Source organism: Macaca thibetana, chromosome 2 (genome assembly GCF_024542745.1).
Source record: "Macaca thibetana thibetana isolate TM-01 chromosome 2, ASM2454274v1, whole genome shotgun sequence".
NCBI lineage: Eukaryota > Metazoa > Chordata > Mammalia > Primates > Cercopithecidae > Macaca > Macaca thibetana.
The window spans coordinates 96,484,517-96,508,922 of NC_065579.1; the positions used below are offsets into that span (position 1 = coordinate 96,484,517).

Sequence of the window (24,406 nt, forward strand, 5' to 3'; positions counted from 1 at the left end):
TCTTACTGATATGCAAATGATGTTTTTGAAGATTGTGACCGCAACCTCAGGCAAGTCCTACAATCACGACTGTTGCTGTGTTGCTTTGCAAAAAATTGAAAAATCAAACAACAAAAAATGTTCATACCGAAACAAATAAAGACTAGCATTAAAAAATTTTTTGGAAAGAAGTGGGTCTTGCAAAGTAGCTTTTGTACTTGTGACAAACTGTATACATAGAACCTTTGTACAACCTAGAATTTTTTCCAAAGACTGGTTACCTATTTCAAGGTTGAACCACTGGAACTTATCGAACCCACATGGAAAAGACAATGACTTAGCCTAATTGAGGGGAGAGGGGTACTGTGTACTTCCATGATGACTATGTGGGTAAAAGGACAAGGTCTGCCATCTATTTAGGGGCCTATTTATAGACCCCAACCCTGTCCCCATCTTATTGTTTGTTTTTTTGAATGTACTTAAAAAAAATAAAACTAAGGTTGTAGAATTATAAAATTGCTTCAACTTTTTTTTTTTTTTTTTTTTTTTTTTAAAGACGGAGTCTTACTGTTTCACCCAGGCTGGAGGGCAGTGGCATGATCTCAGCTCACTGCAACCTCCACCTCCTGGGTTCAAGTGATTCTCCTGCCTCAGCCTCCTGAGTAGCTGGGACTACAGGCATGCACCACCATGCCTGGCTAATTTTTTTGTATTTTTAATGGAGATGGGGTTTTACCATGTTGGTCAGGCTGGTTTCAAAATCCTGACCTCAAATGATCTGCCCACCTTGGCCTCCCAAAGTGCTGGGATTACAGGCGTGAACCACCATGCCTGTCCTGCTTCAACTTTAGAACCATAAGTCGGATGCCCTCAGATGGACTTACGGTAGTCCTTAGGGAGTTAGTCTGTGTGTTGCTGCTTAAATGCAGTTCAGTTGGAGCCCTGAGAGTGCCAGTGTCCTCCCCACACTTCCCAGGTGCTGTCCTCTTCCTGAACCCCAGAAGAGGTGGGCACCTGAGCAGGGAATTTCAGGTGACTTAATTTAGTTTGTCAGTGCCTACTCTGTTGAATAACTGGGTTTTCATTCTTGAGAAGAAACTCATGGAAGGGTGTGTTTCCTATCACAGGTTCATATACTAATTTTTTTGTTGAATTCCCTTAGTTCAACAAAATTGGGACTTAAGCCAAGTAATTATGAAGTTTTTTTTTTGTTTTCTTCCTGAATATTTCATGAAGGCTATGAAGTTGGAATAGGCAATTCCTGGGTGTGAAAGCTTTAATTTATCTACCTCATTTATTTTTAAATTCTTTTGTAGCCATAGTGTCTGTTTTCCTATTTTAAGACCGATGAAGTATTCCCAGGCCCTGTCTAAAACCTAGGAGTTGTATTGGTTGGAAGAGCTGAACGTCCAAGAGGCTTTTGTGATGCCTTTTTTTGTAATCTCCTTTTGTAAGTGTAATATTGAGCAAATGAAACATTGCTTTCATGGTTTAACAAGAAAGGAGAAAGAAAGAAAGATTCTAGCTTCTGGGAGAAAAGTCTTTTCCCTCTAGGTAGAAGGCCCTGACTGAAAAGTGGATCCAAGACTGTTAGTCAAGGTGTTGTCTCTTAGTTATTGCACCTGACTTTAGGATTCCCCAGATATTATTATTATCATTATTTCTGCCAAGTTGTGCCTTTTCTTCTGGAATTGTAAGTGAACACATTAATAGTACCTATTTAGACTGTGAAATGGATGTCACCAAAAACACACCGGTGGCTTTCTCACTGTTGAGCTAATAATGGCTTGTGAATGTATGATCTATGGAGAAACACCTTTTGTTGTACCTGCTGATGCTGTCTGTCTGTTGGAAAACACATTTTGAATTTTTCCCCTTCAAAACTTAGTTATTTTACTTCCTGTGAATCTGTAATTATTTCAAAATTAACACTTAAAAATTATAGACAAGAAAAGAAACCATTTCTTTTACATTTTTTGCCACTTCCACAGCAATGCTGGTATTTCTTGTTCATTATATAATATTGTTTTCATCCCTAGAAAGAAATATTTTAGGCCTGGGCCTGTGAGTAAGAGGCTCCTTGCACCCACTTGCTTATGCTTTTCCAGGTCCAGTGCTATTTTTGGAGGCAACATAACCTAATTTCTGGGCAAGGAATCTAGGGGCTATCCATTAATTTAGAGATTGAAATTAAAGGGAATCCCCCAAAACAGGGATAAAAGCATGTCCATGGTTTTGTTATTTGTTGAATTTTTCAACCAATTATGTACCTACGGCATTCTCCCCTCACCTCCCACTGCCTGTGGCACGATTTCCACCATGTATTCTCTTCACTTGTACATGAACTCCAGTCCCTCCCAGCCTGAAGTGTCCTTCCCAGATCTTTGTTTCCTTCTGCAGTGCATAATGTTGCAGAAAAATCAGAATCATACAATCTTAGGTGCAACTTCCTGGGTGTAAACTCACCCCTTCGTGGTCTTGTGACCTTGGACCAGCAATGTCACTGAGCCTTGGTTTCCTCTTTTCTCCTTCTGGGGTGATCCCTTTCTCCCAGGATTGTGGAGTACAGTCGGTGAGGACTTTTGTGGAAGACTCTTGCCAGGTAAATATTAGCTCCTCTTTTCCCTCCCTGACTTTAGCAGCTTCCCCTCCCGGCCAACATTCTAAAGTTCCTCTGAGAGCATCTATGGAGGCTGGTACCACTTTGCCTCCTGTTTTCTCCCTGCCCACTGTGGTCTGGCTTACATGCCCATATTCCCACTGTAGCAGAATTTTCATAGGATTTACAGATGGATTTCTAATTGCCAGACAGGACAGATTCTTTTTCAGTCTTCCTTTTGCTTGACCCTCTCACAGCATTTTGTTCACTCTTACCCTCTCTCCTTTTGCTTCTACCAACAGAACATCTGCCTGTTCTCCTCACTCAGATTGTTTTCTCCCCTTGGTTCCTTTCCTCTGCACTCTCTGCCCCACTCGGATACTAAGCTCTGACATGGACTCTTCTCTGTTCCCTTCCTTAGATTGACTTTATCCTCACCACAGCCTCCAAGCCTCTTGTGTCCTGACTATTCTCAAATCCAAATCTCCAGCTCTGGCCTCTCTTCTGAGCTCCAGATCTGAGCTTCAACAGCTTTTTGGACAGATTCTCCATATGACTGTTCTGTAGACTCTCAAACTCTGCCAACTTCCCACTCTCTTGCTTTTCTGAATATAATTTCCTTCGTTGTATGGGACAATAAACTCGTGCACCTTATTGGATCGCTTTGATCCATCCCTTCTCCACCTCCCACCCTATCCCATCAGGTCACCCTTCAAACATGAGATTAGACTTCCTGAATGATTGAGAATGGACCAGATGACACAACCTGGAAAGACTAGGAGTTGTCTCCTTGTGAGGTAAGGTTTGACCAGTGAAAATGGGAAATAGGAGAGATCGTATCTCTCCTGTTGACCACTTCAAGGCGTAGTTGCTGGTTGTGATCTGTTGTGCATGCTGACCAAACTTCCTGTTGAAAGATTTTGCTTTGTTTGTTCACCCTGAAGCAGAGCCAGAGACAAAGCTAGCAAACAGATAATTCACTTGGGAAATGATCCCAAGAAGTAGGAATGAGAGACACTGTGAGTGAAACAGAGAAGGTGGGAAAGCTGGTACAAAGATACATTATTAAGTAGGCACCACTATGGGTGGTGATTGATGCTCAGTGATGTCAGGTGATCTAAGGAGCTTTGTGAAGTGCATCTAAGAATTATCCTCCTGGAAACATGAAAGGGGAACACTTATCCATCGGCTCCTATTTCCCCATGGATGTTAACTCCTGGGTACTTCCAGGTTGTACATGCATCTGAGTACTTCCAGGTTGTACATGTGTAAGTGCTGAGTGGGCTCTCCCAGCATCCCACATTGGCATTAGAGTGACCCTGGAGCGGGAGGAGAGAAACCGAAGAAAGATACTCTCAGGTTGCACCTGTATAAAAGTGATTGAGACTTGTGTAGAACTGTTGCTGCAGAAGTGATTGGAGTAGGAAATAGAGCTGAGATTTGAAGTGGAACATAAAAGTTGTCAGATATGGACCTACTGTGTCTCTTTGTGACCTCATTGTGAAGCAGTTGTCAGTGCAGTAATTAATTACCTTGCACTGCCTCACACATTTTTTTCTTGTTTCACTTCCTATTTACTTCTCCCTCACTCTTATGGGCTTGTATCTTCAAAGTAAAGTGTTAGCACTTTAATCCTTGCCCCAGCCTCTGATTTCTCAAGGATTCATTGTAAGCCTTTTTTTTTTTTTTTTTTTTTTTTTTTTTTTTGAGATGGAGTCTAGCTCTTGTAGCCCAGGTTGGAGTGTAGTGCCACGATCTCAGCTTACTGCAACCTCTACCTACCAGGTTCAAGCAATTCTCCTGCCTCAGCCTCCCTAGTAGCTGGGATTGCAGGCTTCCACAACCATGCCCAGGTAATTTTTGTATTTTTAATAGAGACTGAGTTTCACCATGTTGGCCAGGCTGGTCGCAAACTCCTGACCTCAGATGATCTACCCACCTCAGCCTCACAAAGTGTTGGGATTACTGCTGTGAGCCACCATGCCCAGCTGATAGGGCAATATCTTAAGAGGCTGGATAGCTTCTCTTAATTGCTATGGAAATAATGCTTTTTAAAATCAATGTATAATAGTTTGATTATTTATGACAACACAAGAGAATGGTTGGATCAAGGCAGTCAACATACTTTTAAAGCCAGGGAGCTTATATGGCAGCTTTTATTATTTTAAAGGGTTTTTTTACAAGGATTTTTTTTTTATTGATGTATAACCTATAGAAAAGTGCACATGTTATAACTACAGACTTTTATGAATTTTCACAAAGCAAGCACAACCATATGACCAGTCCCTGGAATAATAAATTTGAAATTATCAGCATCTGTGAAGGCCCTCTTATGCCATCTTCCAATTACTTTATCCTTCTTTCCAACAGTAACTATTATCCTGACTTCTCATACATCTATGGCAGCTTTTAAGGAGATCATTGTCTGAAGCAGTCACAGGTCAGATTGTGCTGAAAATCAGACCCAGAATCTGATTATGATGGCAGCACAGCAGAAAAGACTATGAGAGGTGGTCACATAGTCTTGTGAGAGTTTGAGACCTGCATTGGGAACATTTTGGTAGCTGAATGCAACTATCTTAAACCCTAACATTCCTTTGAACTCCCCAAGTTGGCAAAAGCAATCTCTTCCCTCTGCCAGAGAATAGCTGCCCCTTGCCTGGAAATCATGTTAACCTCACTTGAGTGCCTCAGTGCCTCACAAAGAGGTACTGATTCTCAAGACTTGCTGCCATTATTTGTCATTTCTTCCAGGCCAAAAACTAGACAGACCCCAGCACAACCTCGATGGAGAAGAAATAGCCTAAATGTCAAGGGAACTTACGGAACTTTTTACTGTGTGTCAGTTAGACCTAGGGGACATTTGTGGGGGAGCTTGTGTGTGGAGCCCTCATTAATGGAATTAGTGTCCTTATAAAGAAGTCCCAGAGAGATGCTCTGCCCCTTCTACTACGAGAAGACACGATGAGAAGTCAGCAGTCTGTAACCTGGAAGAGGGCCCTTACCAGAACCTGACCATGTTGGCACTCTGATCTCAGATTTCCAGCCTCTGGAACTCTAAGAAATAAATTTATGTTGCTTATAAGCCACTCCATCTATGGCAATTATAGTAGCCCAAACAGACTAAGACACTGCTGTGACAAATTACCATCAACCAGTAGCCTACAACAACATTAATTTATTATTTCACAGTTCTTGAGGCTAGAGGTCCTAAATCAAGGTGTCAGCAGGGTTGGCTCCTTCTAGAGGCTCTGAGGGAGAATCTATTCCATGCCTCTGTCCTAGCTTCTGCTGGTTTCCAGCCATATTTGGCATTTTCGACTTGTGGATACATTACTAATCTCTGCCTTTATCTTCACATCATGTTCTCCTCTGTGTGTCTCTGTGTCTTCTCTTTTTCTGTCTTTGAAAAAAGACATTTTGTCATTGGATTTAGGGCCCACGCTATATACAAGATGACGTCATATTGAGATTCTTAATTATATCTGCAAAGACTATTTCTAAGTAAGGCCATATTCACAGGTATTGGGGCTTAGGACTTGTACGTATATTTTTGGGACCATTATGTAACCCACCACATAGGTCTTTAGAGTGTTAAGTAAGGCTCAGGGCAGATTATAAAACTGGATATAACAGAATTCTTGACACAAGTACATGTTCTCCTGATTGTTGGATCAACAAGTTGGCTTGGTAAGGGCAGTTTTATTCCTTGCTGATCTGTTCTTCCAGCTAACCCACAGACTTGCAGTAGGGATCAGAATCAACTACTGCCACCTTAGTTGACCCATAGACATGCAGTTAGGAGCCACAATAGCCCCCCTGGCCACTACAGCCTAGATCGGAGGCACTCAGCCAAGTGCATTACAAATCAACTGAGTCCCAGCTGACCACAGGTACATGAGTGATAACAAATGATTATTTTAAGTGCTTGAGTTTTGAGGCAGTTTGTTTTGCAGCAATAACTAACTGATATAGAGATTAGCACATATCTCCAGAAATCAATAGGCATTGCTTTTTGGCCTTTTGGCTAAGATCAAACATAGAAATCAATAGGTAAATAATCAGTAGGACTTTAAAGGATTTAAATAACAAGCTTGATGTAACAGCTATACAAAGAAATCTGTACCCAACATCAAAGCAGAAACATTCTTTTTAAACAAATGTGGAAAATTCACCAAAAATAAGCATATTTTAGGCTTAATAGCACTTTTCAATTTTTTTCCAAAAGGAAAAACTGTATAAGCAAATTTATAATAAACAAATTATAGCAAAAAAGGAGAACTAAATTTAAAGTCTCCCCAAAATGATTTATTGGATTAGAATAGAAATAATCCTTCCAAAATATTTGATTGTCAGAAAGAAAAAAATGAAACAACTTATAGACTAAATTAGAAATTAATGACAAGAGGCATTACATATAAAAATCTCTGGGATGCAGTCAGCCATACTAAAAATAAGTACAGCCTTAATACATTTATTAGAAAATATGATATTTTTAAAATAAGTAAACAGGTTTCAACTGAAGAAGCTAAGGAAAAAAATCAAAGTAATCTTCAAAGTAAACAATAAATATAAAAACGAAGGCCAATGAAATGGAACAATAGAACCCATAAGGGTACTTTTTTTTTTTCTTTTTCGTTTGGGTGGAAACACAGATAAAATGGACAAGTGGTGACAAGTTTAATCAAGATAAAATGAGAGGACACTAATAAAGAACATTAGGAATGATGAAGCTGTCATAACTGCAAATACAGTGGAATTTCACAAAATTGAAGAGAATATTATATACAATTTTATAATAGCAAATTTCATAGTTGGAGGAAAAAATTCACATGATTTTCGAGGAATCAAATGACCAAATTGGCAAAAGAAATAGGAAATTTAAAGAGACCAAAACACATACAGGAAAGGGGTCTAATATCTACCAAAATATCACCAAGTCCACTTAATTCTCCTGGCAAGTTCTACCAGACTTTCAAGGAACTAAAAGTTTCATATTATTTAAGTAAAATTTCTATTTTACTTAATCAAGTAAAAATATGGAAATCTTCCCAATATATTTTGCAAGTCTAGCATAACTATGATACCAAAATCAGAAAAAGGAAGAAAGAAGGAAAGAAAGCTATAAGCCTAGCTCATTTTATAAAGAGCAGCATTATGGGAGAAAAAAGGGCAGATTAAATCCAGCAACATATTAACGATCAGGTTCATTCCAGCTATGCAAACATGACTTAACTTTAGGCAAATTTCAATGTAAGTCACTGTATTAACATGTTAAGGAAGAAAAACATATGCACATTTTGATACCTAGTGAAAAAAGTATTTGATAAAAATCAACTCATTCCAGAAAGCAAAATGAAAGCACTCAAAATAGGAATAGAAAGAACTTTCATAAAATATAAAGGTATTGTTAGAAATTGACTGCATAGGCTGATGTGGTGGCTCATGCCTGTAATCCCAGCACTTTAGGAAGCCAAGGCAGGCAGATCACTTGAGCTTAGTGGTTTGAGACCAGCCTGGGCAACATGGTGAGATCCTGTCTCTACTAAAAATGCAAAAAGTCGGGGGGTGGGGAGCAAGGGGAGGGAGAGCATTAGGACAAATACCTAATACATTCAGGGCTTAAAACCTAGATGATGGGTTGGTGGGTGCAGCAAACCGCCATGGCACATGTATACCTATGTAACAAGCCTGCACATTCTGCACATGTATCCCAGAACTTAAAGTAAAATTTTCAAAAAAAATGCAAAAAAACAAAACTAGCCAGGCTTGCTGGTAGATGCCTGTGATCCCAGCTGCTTGGGAGGCTGAGGTGAGAGAATGGCTTGATCCCAGGAGAATGAGGTTGCAGTGAGCTGAGATTGAGCCACTGTGCTCCAGCCTGGGTGACAGAGTGAAACCCTGTCTCAAAAATAAAAATAAAAAATAAAAAATAAAAATAAGGGCTGGTCGTGGTAGCTGACAACTGTAATCTCAGCACTTTGGGAGGCTGAGGTGGGTGGATCACTTGAGGTCAGGAGTTTGAGAACGGCTTGGCCAACATGGTGAAACCCTGTCTTTACTAAAAATACAAAAATTAGCCTCGTATGGTGGCGCATGCCTGGAATTCCAGTCACTCGGAAGGCTGAGGCAGGAGAATCACTTGAACCCAGGAGGCACAGATTGCAGTGAGCCGAGATCACTCCACTGCACACCAGCCTGAGAAACAAGAGTGAAACTCCTTGAAAAACTAAATAAAATAAAATAAAATAAGTAAAAATAAACATAAAAGAAATTGACTGCATCCAAAGCATCTCATGGCCTGCACTCTTCTCCAGCTCCCAGGCTGGGAGCCAAGGGATGTTAGTGGAGTCCTGTTGGGCTGCAGGTCTTCCATGGTTTTCTCCCCACAAGTGCTTCCTTTACTTGTGGTGGGTTATGCATCAGTCAGCCCATCTCTGGATCTGATCTCATTTCACCGTGAAGATATTCCTGCATGTTTCTGGCATTGGGAAGTATTATTTCCCAGCTTTCAGTTATATTTCTTTGACCATCATCATTGAAATTTGAAAAAGGATGAGGGGTTTTAAAGAATAGGTTTAGAAGAATGGTTCCCAAAATTTTGTATAAATTAGAATCATCTGAGAGTCTTTTTAAAATACAGAGACCTAGGTTCATCCCAAGTAATTTTCAACATAACTTTTCCCCAATTATATTAATAATGCATATTCATTGTTGAAATTTTGAATAAAAAAGTATATAGAGAAATACTGTTGTGAGAATAAAACCATGGACTTGAAAAATTTTGAAATGTGACTTTTGGGGGAGTTTCCTCCAGCCAGAAGTAGATGACAGTTTCACCTCATTTCTTTTGTAAATATAACACAAGATTTCCTCCCACTTTTCAGAAAGTGTTTCAAGAGCTATAGGAAGAGGCCCTTGTATTTAAACAAACAAACAAACAAAATACATGAAAGTTAGAATATACATCTGAAAAGTATTCAAGTGTATATTCTGATAGTACGGTGAGTATAGTTAAAAAAAGGTAAAATATAAGTAAGAAAGGTGGTTTAGATATTTATTTGTAATGGAATTACAGAATTTGTTTAGCATTTTTAGCTTTTAGAATATATGACATAAAACCTTAGGAAGAAGGTATTGATTTGCCTCATCTCACACACACACGCACACACATACACACTCACAGAGGCTTATGTAGTTTCACAATTCATTAATCAGCAAAATTTGGGGAATATTCTTCAGTATTTTTAATTGTATAATATATGAAACTGATTTAAATTGTATTTGATGTTTTATAGCTGCTGTTTGATGTAATAGTACACTGTGAATATGTGCTTCTGTCAATAAATACAGGAATAAATATACTAGATCATATCTATCAGTGGTTGCATCATACTTCCTTTGTATTCATCAGGATAGGCTAGGTTATGTTGCAGTAACAAGCAATCCCCAAATCTCACAGTGAATTTTTCTTCAGGTTACTTGTGAGGACTCTGCTGCTGTATGTCACTGTTAACATTATTCCTCAACCCTGGCTTACAGAGCAACCATATTTAGAACATTGCTGGTCACTATAGTGGAGTGAGCACAGGGCTTGAAGGTCTAGCACTGCTAACCAAACACTTGGATTGCAATGAACACATGTTACTTTTGCTTACAATTCATTAGCTAGAACAGGTTGCATGACCCTACCCAACTAGAAGGGGCCAGGAAATGCAGTCCTATGATGTATCCCAAAGGTGAAAAATCAACCAGAAATATTCAGTGGGCAGCATTAATGACTACTACAAATACATGTGCTGTAATTTATTGAACCAGTCCCCCATATTTTCACATTTATTATATTTCTGCTTTCTCTTTTATGATAATTAGCATCCTTTTAAATAAATATTGCTTGGTTTCTTTTCTTCTTGGTAGCGGAATTTCTAGATCAAAGTATACATATATTTTAAGGCTTTCGTTCTATATTTAACAAATCACACTCTAGAAAGGTTTTATCTGTTTATAGCCTCACTGGATATTGGATGCACTACCTCAGGTCCCAGGAATCAAATTCAGGTCTCTAGAAAACCTCTACGGTAGGGATCCTCTGTCTCATGGATGTCCCCTGTCTGCCCACATTTGCGTGTTCTGTGTCTGGGAACCCACAACACTCTATCTGTTGTAGGGTCAAGCTTTTATGATAATATCTATTTTCTTTATTCATGAAAGAAAATTGGTGCATGCTGAGTCCTTGGTCCCAACACTTTCCTCCCAGACACTGCAGAACTGCAGATGTTATTCTACTGCTTTCTGGAATGCAGTGCTCTAAAGAGGAGGTTGGAACTTTTTGTCTCTTATAATTTATTTTATTTTATTTTATTTTTTTCAGACAGGGTCTTGCTATGCTGCTCAGGCTACTCTTGCCTCAAGCAATCCTCTCACCTCCACCTCCCAAAGTGCTGGGATTGCAGGTTTGAGCCACCACACTCAGCTATTATTTACTCTTGTTGTTTGAAGATTTAGCTGTATGAATAAAGTGCCTATTAGTATATCAGCCATATATCAGAACTTACCCCCTTGAAAGTGGCCCCATTTATTTTGCAGCAGGGGGCGGTGTTCAAAGTTTTGTCTCGTATTGTTCACAAACTGCCATGTGCCATGTGCCTTTGTCTTCCTTTCTCTTCCTATTTGTTCCCATTGCTGCCTGCAAAGCTGCCTGGAGAGGATCCTTAACTGGCAGGGCCTATCTTTAGTGATTTTGGAACTTGCATTCTGTTCTGTCACACTGTCTTCTGGGTAGGTACCACCCCTTCATAAACACACAGAACTCAATTTTTGTTGTTTGCTTATATATATATAACTTGCCCAATTTTGTTTTGAAGCTGACCAATACCCAAATTCATTGGGAGCAGCATAATGAGCCAGAAATCACTTTGGCTGGGGCAGCTTAACACACACCATAAATGCATGAGAGCCCTCAGCATGTGGGCTTAATGGATAAATGAAGTGTGGCGTGAGCAAGTCTGGGGAAGCTTAGCCATAGAGGCTTGTTTCATTGCCATCCAGGTACTTGTGAGCATCAGCTACGAAGGACTGCAAGCTGTTGGGAAGATCTCCATCCCTACCACTGGGAAAGTTTTTCTTGTTTGATAGACAAGGAACCCAGAGAAATTCCTCTTTAGTTACAGGTGGAGGGGGCATGCCTTCACATTAACAAAACTGAGCTTGGATAATGCTTCCTTTAAAAATTTTCTTTAGAAAGTGTGGGTCTGTCTATGATGAGCATAATACATTTTTATTGCAGACATTTTAGAAAAATTTTTAAAGCATCGAACAATGATCAGTCATAATTCACCATCTGAACATGACTACTCTTCGTTCTTTGTGCATTCTTTTACTTTTAAAAAGAATATATGCTAGATGTCTTATAAAAGTGTGATTGTATTGATATGAAGTTTTATATCTTGCATGTTTCATTTCACATACCTTGAGCATGTATTCTTCTAAGCCTGACATTTTTATTTTGAAGTGAAAAACCCTCTCTCTGTCTTTGCAATCCCTTTTTCAGAAGTAACCATTTTAGCAATTTGACACCTATTCATCCAAATATTTTCTGTGTTTATACAGATACAAAAAAAAACTTTAAACACATGTATCCCTTTTTGTTTGGAATTATGTTCTATGTATGGTTTACTTTTGTTCACTAAACAATGTATCTACTTAGTTATTTAATAATTTTTTTTCAGCCTGAGCAACATAGTGAGAACCCAGCCCTGCAAAAAAATTTTAAAAGTTAGTTGGCATGGTGGAGGACACCTGTAATTTTTGCTACTTGGGAGGCTGAGGCAAGGGAATCACTTGAGCCCAGGATGTCAAGGCTGCAGTGAGCTATGATTGTGCCACTGTACTCCATCCTGGGTGATGGCGCAAGACCCTGTCTCTTAAATTTTTTTTTTTTTTTTTTTTTTTGGTGATGTCTCTATGCCAGGGACTAAGAACCCTGGACACCTTAGGGCACAGCAAGGAACTCCATCTCACTTTGAAAAACAGGTACAAAGTATTTCATAAATAATTTATTTAACTATTCATCTACACTTTAGGTTGGTTCTAATATTTATGTTTTGACTGACAATGTTCCTCTTATTTGTCTAACCCTCTGCTAGCCCAGATGATGAGGAAAGTGGTAATTAATTCAGCAAATGGATTAATTACACTCTCATATTAACCACCACCTCTCTTCTGGATATGCAATTTAAAAATACTTATTGCTATTATATCTAATTAGCACTGCATTTGGGTTTTCTACTGTTACTGTTCTAAATTTTCAAGTAATTTCATGTTTATGATGATGCTTTTAATGGGTTGGATAAAATGGGAATTTGCTAAGAAGTTTCTGGGACCCATCTGTGATAGTGAGAACTAAATATTTGACCCTTGCCCCCATACTCTGGCTTACAACTCCTAATATCCTTAGAATCTCCAAAGCGAAGTATGCTATTGAGACTGGTGGCTGGCAATCCCTAGGTAGCTTCAGGATGGGGGCTCATCACAGGGAAGACCAAGGCACAATTAAGAGGGTTGAGACTTTTCAGCCCACCTATAACCTCTTGCGGGGAGAGGGGCCAAAGGTTAAGTTCATTAATGGCCAATTAGCTAATCAAGCCCCCACAAAAGCCCAAAAGGACAGAGTTTGGAGAGCCCATGGAAAGCACACCTCAACTCCATGGGGACAGACACTCCTGTGCTCAGGACACTTCTGGGGCTTCTCCAATGTATCCCTTCATCTGGCTGTTTATTTGTGTCCTTTAGACTATCCTTTGCAACAAACTGGTAAATGTAAGTCTTACCCTGAGTTCTATGAGCCACTCTGGCAAATTAATTGAACTTGGGGAGGGGGTCGTAGGATCCTTGATTTACAGTCAGAAGCACAGGTAAAACAGCCTGGGGCTTGCGATTAGCATCGCAGCAGGGGAAGCAGTCTTATGGGACTGAGCCTCACCCTGTGGGATGTGGCACTATCTCCAGGGGCATAGTTTTGGAATTGAACAGGGTTGGAAGACCCCCAGCTGGTGTCTGCTGCAGAATTGATTGCTTGCTTGGTGTATGGGGGACGTCCCCCGACTCCCCCTGCACTACAACACACACATTTGGCCACAGAAGTCTGTGTTGATAGCTGTGGTGTGAGAGTGGAGGGAAACACATCTGTTTTTTCTCCTCACATCTCTAGAGCTCTTCACCTGCTGCTGGCGAGCCAATGTCCCTGCCCATCTCTTTCAGTCTTTAGGGTGGGAGCTGGCGCATTGATTTCTATTTCAACTTCAAAAGGCATTTAGAAGGGATAAGTTATGTTGGTAGGTCATGTTATTTCACAGTAAGTCCATTTTTAATACCTTGAAATGTTCATATGGCTTTTAGTTACTGAGTAATGTAGAAGAAATTTGCCATGCCAGCTTCACTCTGTGCCGTATCACCTCCTCTTCAGCAAATTTGTCTTTCTTCCCAGGCCGCCTTGACACTTGCTCTAATGTGCTTGCCATGGGTAAACCCCTGGGCTTGTGCACTAGTCCCCTCCTGACCACCCCTTGTGACCTCTTCAGCCTCAGATGCCAAGCCTACCCATGCCACCTGCCCTTCAGTTGTGTTGATCCACTGCAGGTCCTGGAGTGAGCTGTGAATGCCAGGAGTTCTCTCCTCTAACACAGGCTGTTTCCTTCGCTGGGAGCAAACCCCCTTCTCCTCTCCTGAGCTGACTTCCTCTTAAGAATGCTGAAATTCACTACGATACTGAAATACCCCAGCTGGTGTACAGCAGAAAGAACAGTTCAGTTAATATGAAACAAACATGGGATGTCCTGTCTCAGGTTCCAAAGCAGTTCATCACGGAGCTAAAGTCCCCATTTGGTTACAATGTGAAATACTAATTAAATATTTATGCTAAATACTGAAAGTCAAAGTTATATCCCCTAGAGAATTATGATCACTAGGTTTGTTGGGTAATACTCTTAGTATGACATTGATAGGCTATGCTGTGATTCTTTTTTACATTATCTCCAGGATTTGCATAATTTCTCTTATATAGTAGTTCCCCTTTATCCATTGGGGAATGCTTTCCAAGACCCCTGGTGGATGCCTGAAACCACAAATGGTACTGAACCCTATATATACTATTTTTGTCCTATATATGCATACCTATGGTATTGTTTAATTTATAAATCAGGCAAGAAGTAGATTAACAAGAACAATAACAAAATAGAACAATTATAACAATATACTGTAATAAAAGTTGTGTGACTGTGGTCTCTCTCTCTCAACATATATTATTGTACTGTACTCACCTATTTTCAAACCTCAGTTGATCATGGGTAGCTGTAGCTGAAACCATGGAAACTGAAATTGCAGATAAAGACATGATATGGTTTGAATCTGTGTCTCCACCAAATCTCATGTTGAATTGTAATCCCCAGTGTTGGAGATGGGGCCTGGTGGGAGATGATTGGCTCATGAGGGTGGAGTTCTCATGAATGGGGCAGCACCATTCCCTGGGAGGTGTTCTGATAATGAGTGAGCTCTAGTGAGATCTGGTTGTTTAAAAGTGTGTGGCACCTCCCACCAACCCTCTTACTCCTGCTGCGGCCATGTAAGATGTGCCTGCTTCCCTTTAACCTTCTGCCATGACTGAAAGCTTCCTGAGGCCTCCCCAGAAGCTGAGCAGAGGCCAGCATTATGCTTTCTGTATGGCCAGCAAAACTGTGAACCCATTTGTTTTAGATTGTGTACCTCTCCAGATGCAGCTATTTGTCAGGTTACTCATTTTTGTTGTTGCTGTTTTTCTTTTGTCAGTTACATTGAGCCATTTACTCATATTAACTTGGGAAACAACTAAAATCTTTGTGTCTTCCTTATGTGCACTGATCTTTAGTCATATCACCTCTATTCCAGCTGAATTTTACAATTCAAGTCCATGATTTTATATTTGTGAGCTTTAAATATTGTCTGGTTTGCTTTGGCCTGTGCTTCCTATCTATTGATCTTCCTTTTGTTGAGCAGCACAGTTTGCTGTTATCCACAATTTCCATCTGCAGGCCTTGCTCACCCAGGGTATGCGAGTCACCTGTGGCTGGTACAGAGTCCATGATGTTCCAAGGAGTTACTCATTCAATCTCTGCTCATTCAGTCTCCATCTTTTAGGGGCTTATGGTGTGCAGATGAACAAATATAGGTCCTCAGCTCAGGAGCTTCCCCTCTGTATAGAAGGAGGCAGGAATGAAGATGGCCATCCCAGTAGAATGTGGTCTATGGCAATAGAAGAAAGTGTTCTGGGGGCACAGGAGAAACATCCAATCATTATGGGATGGCAGAAGGTCACAAAAGACTACCAGGCTTTACTGCTTAGTTTTCTACCAGGTATTTACTGCTGCCCTAATTCTCTCTGCCTCCTTTGTGGTAACAGTTACTTTGGAGAGCCACCCTTCCCTGATTGCTATCTAAGCCTTTGGGCAGGGGCATCCACTCTCAGCTCCAGGGAGCATTACCCAATCAGTAAATTCCAAAGCCCAAGTTGCCAGACTCAGCATGGAGAAGACATCATGGAAGGGAAGTAAAAATCAAAAGATACATCAATGTATGTGTTCTTTATTCCCTCTGTTTCCCCCTTCTCTTCACCTCATTTAAGTCAGCTTAGTGGTCATTGCTTCATGGGAGGTATGTGGCAAGTCAGAAAACAGAACTACCCTAGAAGTCTTGCTGGCTTTTTATACTTAGAAGAAGTGAATTCCTGAGAATAATTTAGTTGAATAAACATGAAAGGAGAAGGATTTTCCCCAGACTAAAAATAGATTGCTCTGGTCAGATGTGGTGGCTCATGCCTATAATTACAGCACTTTGGGAGGCCAAGGCGGGCAAACCACAAGACCAGGAGTTCGAGACCAGCCCAGCCAACATGGCGAAACCCTGTTTCTACTAAAAAAAATTAAAAAAAATAAAAATACATTGGCTGGGTGTAGTGGTGGGCGCCTGTAATCCCAGCTACTCAGGAGGCTGAGGCAGGAGAATCACTTGAACGCAGGAGGCAGAGGTTGCAGTGAGCCGAGATCGTGTCACTACACTCCAACCTGGGTGGCAGAGTGAGATGAGACTCCGTCTCAAAAAAAAAATAAATAAATAAAAGAAAAAAGAAAAAAAAGATTTTTCCAGGCTGGGAAGAAGAGAAGAGTGCTATGCCAAGCAGGAGTAGATGTGGCAGGAGTAGAGGTACGTTACCCTGTTTTTTTGGTAGCCCTGTTAGAGCAAGAATCCAGAGAAAGACACATTTCAGAAAGGCTTCCAGCACATGAATAGTTGAGGCCTGCCTAGCCTTGAAGGAGTCAGGAGGAAAGGATAACAGATGTCATTGTGACTTCCCATAGGCACTGATGACTGAAGACCAAATAGCTTTCCCCTATCCCCAATGCCTTAGCAAGACCCTAGGCTTGTGTGTGGTTCCCAAGAAAAGCTGAGGTTGTTTTTCCTGTAGCCCAAGCAGGGCAATATTTGTATTATTTGTAGAGACAGAGTTTTGCCCTGTTGCCCAGCCTGAGGGCCTAGGGCTTGAGTCAGAAATTAAGTAGAGTCATGGACTATAAAGCAAGTTCTAGTTGTTGGACTCCTTAGTTCATGAGCTGAAATGTACACTCATCACACACCCGAGGATATTTAAATTCCCTTCTGCCCTATTTCATTCTACCTTCTTTCCTTGCAAATGGTTTCTAAGACAGCATAAACAAATCATCACCTTGGCGCTCCATCTAACTCATACAGTATCCATCCTCAAACTTGCTCTGTCCTATACAGCAGTGTTCTTAGTAAAGCAACATTAGACAAAATTCAATACCATGGTAGAGAGAGGCTGATCCCATTTTACCCGCCCAAACACTCCTGGACACATACCAGTAGACAGCTTTGAGGACAGACAACCCAAACAGCATTCCAAATCCATTTTTCTGGGTATCGAATGCCAAAAGAAAGTTATTTAAGTGACTCAAATAGAGATTAAAGGCTTTATTCAACTGATACACATCAGAGAGATTAAAGACTTTGTTCAACTGATACATATCAGAGAGCAACTAGAGGACAGCTGACCCTAGATTAAAGTGGGGTTGGGATTTTATGGGGAAAGCTGAATGCGTGAACCCGAGGTTTTGGCTTAGGTAGCTTTTTTCAGTTTCATCAAACTCATAGCTGGAGGTCATTCCACTTTTGTGCCTCTTGCTTAAGGTCATTGGTAAAATTCTAATACTATCAAAATAGTATTTTCTGAGAAGTATTTTGGCAAGCCTTGTGGCTTAAGTAAAAAATTTCCTGAAACATATTTTTAAAATAATTATACTGAGGTATCTGTGGGAGTTGCTTGTAAAGATGCCGAGGGGACTTGTGGCTCACTGGGCCTGAAGAGCTGTAAACCAATCTGGCTTTACATAGATTTGTGATAGAGGTGAGGAAATGAGAGGTTTAGAGGACAGGAGGCTGCAGCCATGGCATTTAAGGCTTTGGAGTTAAGGCAGTTGCAGGTTATGCCAAGTTCTAGGTGGCCATGATTTTGTTCCTGAAGCATTAGGTTGAAGCATATGCAATCATTGATGTTGTTGGTCAAAACCAGTATAACATCAGGAATTTTTATAGGGCTCGACCTAAATAAATATGGGCAAAAGTCAATTTGGTTGAGTTGCTGAATTTGGTTTTGGGCCAAAGAACCTTGCTTATATATATCCTCTGTCCCTCTAACAACACAACTAGCTAGTTTTATCTTTTCACTTTTCCCTGTTCACCTCACCTCACTGGTCATTTTCTCTTGGAAACCTGGCTGTCGTCTTGGAAAAAGTGGATCTAGTTCTGCTTTTGCCATTGGAAAACATACTTCGAGCTTTCTCCATCTCAGATGGGTCAAAAACCCTTGTATATGTCATTCAGTCCACGTGATTGAAATCTAAGAGCTATGACTCCTAAATCGAGAGACAGAAATAAAATTTTAAAACCATTTTCTTAACAAACATATTACAAATAGTTAATCTTAAATGGCAGCAGAATGTATCCCTGGTGTCTGAGCCAAAGTTAATGTGTATACTTTTGAGAGCCCCTGCTAAGCTGCCTATTGCATTGGCTGCAATATGGCACTAACAGGCGGAACGGCATTCTCATGACCAGATACTAAATGAACATCATCCCAAAGCATTACCATAATATCCTTTATATCTTATAATTGTATGAAATGACGCAAGCAGCTGTGTCCGTCAAAGGCTTTATAAACGGCACAGAAAATAAGTACCCTGTGATTGGCATCTATTAACAAAATGAACACCCCAGGCACACTATTTCATTACTCCCACTGGCTCCCAGAGGTATAATTAGGGTTGAATTTTTCATGAACATAAACATTACTTTCTTTGTCCACTATGCTATGCTTTGTGCCTGACTCTCCAATACTCCACTCAGAAAAACAGAAAAGGAGAAAAGAGAGGCATATCCTCATTGGCTGAAAGTGATTGTGGCTTGCTCTAAGGGTGCCCAGGCCCCTAGCATGGAGCTTGGAGTCCTCTTTCAGGCAGAACTCTCCCAGACCTGCTTTGCCCACTCCTGGCTTATGCTGAGGTTGGAGAAAGACCCAGCATCATCATCTGGAGCTCGGTATCTCTTGCAGAACCCTCAGGTTTTGGAGACATTAATATATGGTCTTCATTGTTAGTCTACTTACTCTATAATTTTTAAGTCATTTTTTAAGAAAAATAAAAGTGATATGGCTGTGATTGTTCTTGTTCTTCCTCTCGGTTTATTTGGTTGGATGATATCTGGTCTGATTTGCAGTCATGTTTGAAATGCTTTGCCAGTGGAATTTATCAGTCATTACCCCCAGAATCTTACTAAAATATAAATCTAATAATGCCATCCCCTTGCTTAAAACCTTTCAATGGTTTTCTATTATCAATGGGAGAAAGTCCAAGTTGAACAGCATAGCCTGTGGGGTCTTTGTGAGATGCCTCTGAATGATCTCCATCTATGTTTCCTGTCTCTCCCTTAACAGGCAATCTACTCTCTAGCCACATTAAATATCTTATGATTCTCTAATTATGCTTTTCTTTTACACAATCCTGGGATATAATTTTCCAACATCTCCACCTTGCTAAAAGTAACCCTCAAAAGTAAAATCAAGCCTTGGTGTTCTCTCTCTGTCTCCCAACATGGCGGCCTCAGAAAAGAAGAGAAGGAGGAGAAGGAGGAGAAGGAGGAGGAGGAGGAGGGGGAGGAGGAGGGAGAGGGGGAGGAGGAGAAAGAGGGGAAGAGGGGGAGGGGAAGGTGGAGGAGGGGGAGGAGGAGGAGAAGGAGAAGGAGAAGACAATTTTCCTAATAGACTTTCTGGCTGAGGATGGGCAGACTGGTGGAGGAAGCACCTATAACCCCAGACAGGGCTGATGAAACAGATGAGCCAGAGGAAATGCTTCAACCACTTGGCACAGTAATGATGACGATGTGTGTAGGACATCTCCAATTGACCACTCCATTCTTCCCGCTGTTCCACAGGTTGCTGGGGAACCCCATATTGATTGGAGCCATCTTCCCAAATCACCATCCTACAATGCTCTTCTAGGGAACCTGCTCTATGATGTGATAGAAGACTCAATTAAGGAATTATTTAGAGGATTAAATATTGGTACAGCGCACTGACCACATGAACCCAGCAATCCAGAGAGGCTGAAAAGTTTTAGTTATTTGAGGACCTGGATTCCCTGTTCAGTTCCCTGGGTCTCAATGAAGAGTCTCTAGGTAGCAGGATAATTAGAGTGGATATTGCTGACCAAGCACAGGATAAAGACAGGGATGACTGTTCTCTTGGCCAGGATAGAAATCAGGATACTGACAAAACAGATATACTGGAGGCCCATCCTGCCACAGACAGCTTTGATGACTACCTGCCTAGAAGAGGTGATGATAGCTTTGGAGACAAGTATCAAGATCATGCGGTTCAGACCAGTATCCTGATGGGTATCAGGATGGGTTTAGAGATGGCTCACACCATGATATGGATCTACGTGGGGGCCAGGATTAAGATGATGACTGAGGCAACAGCGACTATGATAGAGGCTGTGATTCTGCAACAGGCAGTGGTAGAAGAGTATTTGGTAGTGGGTACCTCAGAGATGATGACTACTGAAGAGGCAGGTGAAGACCAGTAAGACAGACAGGACAATTGATCATGGAGCTCCAGAGATGATTACTCTTGGGGTGATTATAGGCATAGGATAGGGGTCCCTCCCAAAGATCAGAACTGAATTTAAAGCCTCAGAGCACTCATAAGGAAGACGATTCCTCTTCTAGCACCCTCCATCCCAGTTGAGCAGCTTCTATCTTTGGAGGGGGAAAGTCCATTGACACAGTTGCTAGAAAAAGAGAAGCAGAACAGCTACAGAAGAAACAAGAGAAACTATAGTGGCAGCTGGATGAGCCAAACCTAGAACAATGGCCTCTGGAGAGACACCCAAGCTGGCAAAGTGAAGAAACTCAGTAATGGGAATGGTGGAGGACAGGAAGAAAGCCAGTGCAGACTGGGACCCAGCCGCATCAGGCAGAAGCACGTCAGACCAGGATGCATGAAGAAGAGAGAGTGAGAAGTGTCTAGAAAATGAAACACTCAATAAAGAGAAACACTGCCACTCTCCAATTTCTAAGCCTCCCAAACCTGATCAACTCCTAAAGGTGATGCCAGACCCTCCACCAAAGGAAACTGCTTCGGTGAAAAGAAGTTCTAATCCTCGTATTCCATCTCAGAACTCAGACACAGAGCAGCAATTCCCTACAGGTAGTGAAGGAAAAGTACCTCCAGTTCAACCCTCAGAGAAAGGACCAGCAAAGAAAGATGAAAATAAAGTAGATGGAATGAATGTCCAAAAGTCCAAACTGGGAACTCGGGCCATGGTCCAGGAGATGGAGGGAACAAAGACAGCTGGAAGGAGTCAGACAGGAAAGATGGCAAAAAAGATCAAGTCTGCAGATCTGCACCTGAGCGAAAGAAACCTGAGGAAAATCCAGCCTCCAAGTTCAGTTCTGCAAGCAAGTGTGCTGCTGTCTCTGTTGATGGTGAAGATGAAAGGGAAGGAGCACATTACACCAAATAGACCTCCTGTACTTTCTCCTAGTCTCTCTCCACCCTGGAGCGTTCAAGAGCAAAGCAAACCTCTATCCAGACAAGACAAAATAACATCACCACCTCCTGGGGGAGGAAAAAATCAGGGTCAAGTTCTGATCAAATAGATATGTCTCAACCCAAAGGCAAGCTTCCTATTTAATTTGGAAATGCGGAAGACATTTCTGCTAGAGAAATAAACAATGTGAGGAAGTAACTATTGCCACCACTCTTTAGCATCAGAAAGATACAATATCTGAATAAATTACATAACAAGAATGTAAATGTTTATTTATAAAACTCTACAACACTCCCTGAAAGTCCAAAAAGTGGACCTGAACCAATGGAAGATATGAAGTATTCTTAGATAGGAAGACAGAATCATAAAGATTTTAATGCTCCTCAAATTATTTAAAAGATATAATGCGATCCCTATAAAAGTACCAAAATCCCTGCCCCCGCCCCCACCCACTCGTGCCCTGCAAGAACATGACGAGATGAATATGAAGTTCTCATGGAGAAATAAAAAGGCAAAATTGGCTAGGAGAATTCTGAAACAAAAATTTTAAAAATGCTGGGAAATATTGTGTCCAGCTCTGCCAAATACTAAAACATACTAAAAGTCCTCAGTAATTAAACTGACATACTTAAAAACAGGCAGATCAATAAAACAAAATAAAAAGAACTACAGTAAACCCAATGTGTGTGTCAATTCAGTACATATTAAAGGTGTCTCAAATCACTGAGGAAATGGGATGTTTAAGAGTTAGTTTTGAGGCCAGGCGTGGTGGCTCACGCCTGTAACCCCAGCACTTTGGGAGGCCCAGGCGGGTGGATCACTTGACATCAGGAGTTCCAGACCAGCCTGGCCAACATGGTGAAACCCTGTGTCTACTAAAAATACAAAAATTAGCCAGGTGTGGTGGCATTCGCCTGTAATCCCAGCTACTCGGGAGGCTGAGGCAGGAGAATCACCTGAACCTGGGAGGCAGAAGTTACAGTGAGCTGAGATCGTGCCACTACACTCCAACCTGGGCAACAGAGCAAGACTCCATCTCAAAAAAAAACCAAAAAATTATGAGTACTAGAAGAAAATATGAATGAATTCCTTTAAAACCTGAAGTGGATAGTGCCTTTCTAACTATAACTTAAAATTCAGATGCAATTTTCTTAAAAGATAGATAAATTTAACTAAATAAAAGAACTTTTAAACATTTTTGCATGACAAAACAAACATCAAGACAAAGACAAATGACAAATAACAACTGAGAAAAAAAAGTATTTACAACTTGTATCAGATACAAAGGGCCAATCTCCATAATATGTAAATACTCTTACAATTAAGAAGAAAAGGTCCAAAAAGAAAACTATAGAAAAATGGGCAAAAGACATGAACACACAGTTCATGGAAAAGTAAGTTCAAATATCCTTTAAACATATGAAAACATATTCAATCTCATTTATTATAACAAAAACTCAAATAAAGACTTTTCTTTTTCCCCCCAGAGTCTCGCTCTGTTGTCCAGGCTGGAGTGCAGTGGCACGATTTCAGCTCACTGTAGCCTCCACCTCCTGGGTTCAAACGATTCTTGTGTCTCAGCCTCCTGAGTAGCTGGGAATACAGGTGTGCACCACCATGCCCGGCTAAGTTTTGTATTTTTACTAGAGATGGGGTTTCACCATGTTGGCCAGGCTGGTCTCGAACTCCTGACCTTAAGTGATCCACCCACCTCGGCCTCCCAAAGTGCTGGGATTACAGGAGCGAGCCACCATACCTGGCTTCTTTATTTAGTTTTTGTAATTAACTCTTTTTTCTCAGTAACTTGTTCTTGCTTGATGTGAAATTCTGTCTTAACCAACTGAAGTTGTATTTGCTGGATTAACTGTGCTTCCTCAGGTATGCATTCATCTGTTTCATTAGTGCCTCTCTTACAATCTTGATTTTCTCTGTTCTTGTACATTTTGGTTGTGTGTTCCTTTTTGCATTTGTTTACCTGAAAGCCTTTCTGTCCACATGGTATTGTTCTCCACAGCCTGTCACCAATGATGCAGGCAAGGAGTGGTGTGCAGCTGCGCGAGGAGTGCCTGGATTTCTGGAAGTAAGGGCTACTGGTATCTTTGGATCATCAACCATGAAGGGTACTGATGTCTCTTGACCTAAATATCTACACTCACTGCTCCCACCTGAATGATGACACCTTTGTCACCTTTTGCTTGGCATAAGAAGAGGGGCTGGGCCAGGTGCGGTGGCTCACGTATGTAATCCCAGCACTTTGGGAGGCCGAGGCAGGTGGATCACAAGGTCAGGAGTACAAGACCAGCCTCGCCAATATGGTGAAACCCCATCTCTACTAAAAATAAAAATTAAAAAATAAAAATTAAAAATTAACAAGGCGTGGTAGCAGGCACCTGTAGTCCCAGCTACTCGGGAGGCTGAGGCAGGAGAATCACTTGAACCCGGGAGGCGGAGGTTGCAGTGAGCCAATATCATGCCACTGCACTTCAGCCCGGGCAACAGAGTGAGACTCTATCTCAAAAAAAAAAGAAAAAGAAGAAAGGGGGCTGTTTCTCCTTCCATATTCCAATCGGAGCCACTTCAGATATCTATACCTGCCTCTTCAAACTTGGAGCTCCCTCTAGAATACCTCCCTCTTTTTTAGGAGTTCTTCCTTTGCCTGTTTTGGGATTTGGTTTCC

The 24,406-nt window shown here is 41.0% G+C and overlaps 1 protein-coding gene and 1 pseudogene across 4 annotated transcripts in view; one reads left to right on the plus strand and one right to left on the minus strand.

Annotated features, from left to right (window-relative positions):
- HHATL (hedgehog acyltransferase like) overlaps positions 1 to 24,406 on the minus strand; it is a 464,648-nt gene that overhangs the window by 68,495 nt on the left and 371,747 nt on the right. The window lies entirely within an intron of this gene.
- On the plus strand, positions 19,113 to 21,702 carry LOC126947741 (eukaryotic translation initiation factor 4B-like; annotated as a pseudogene).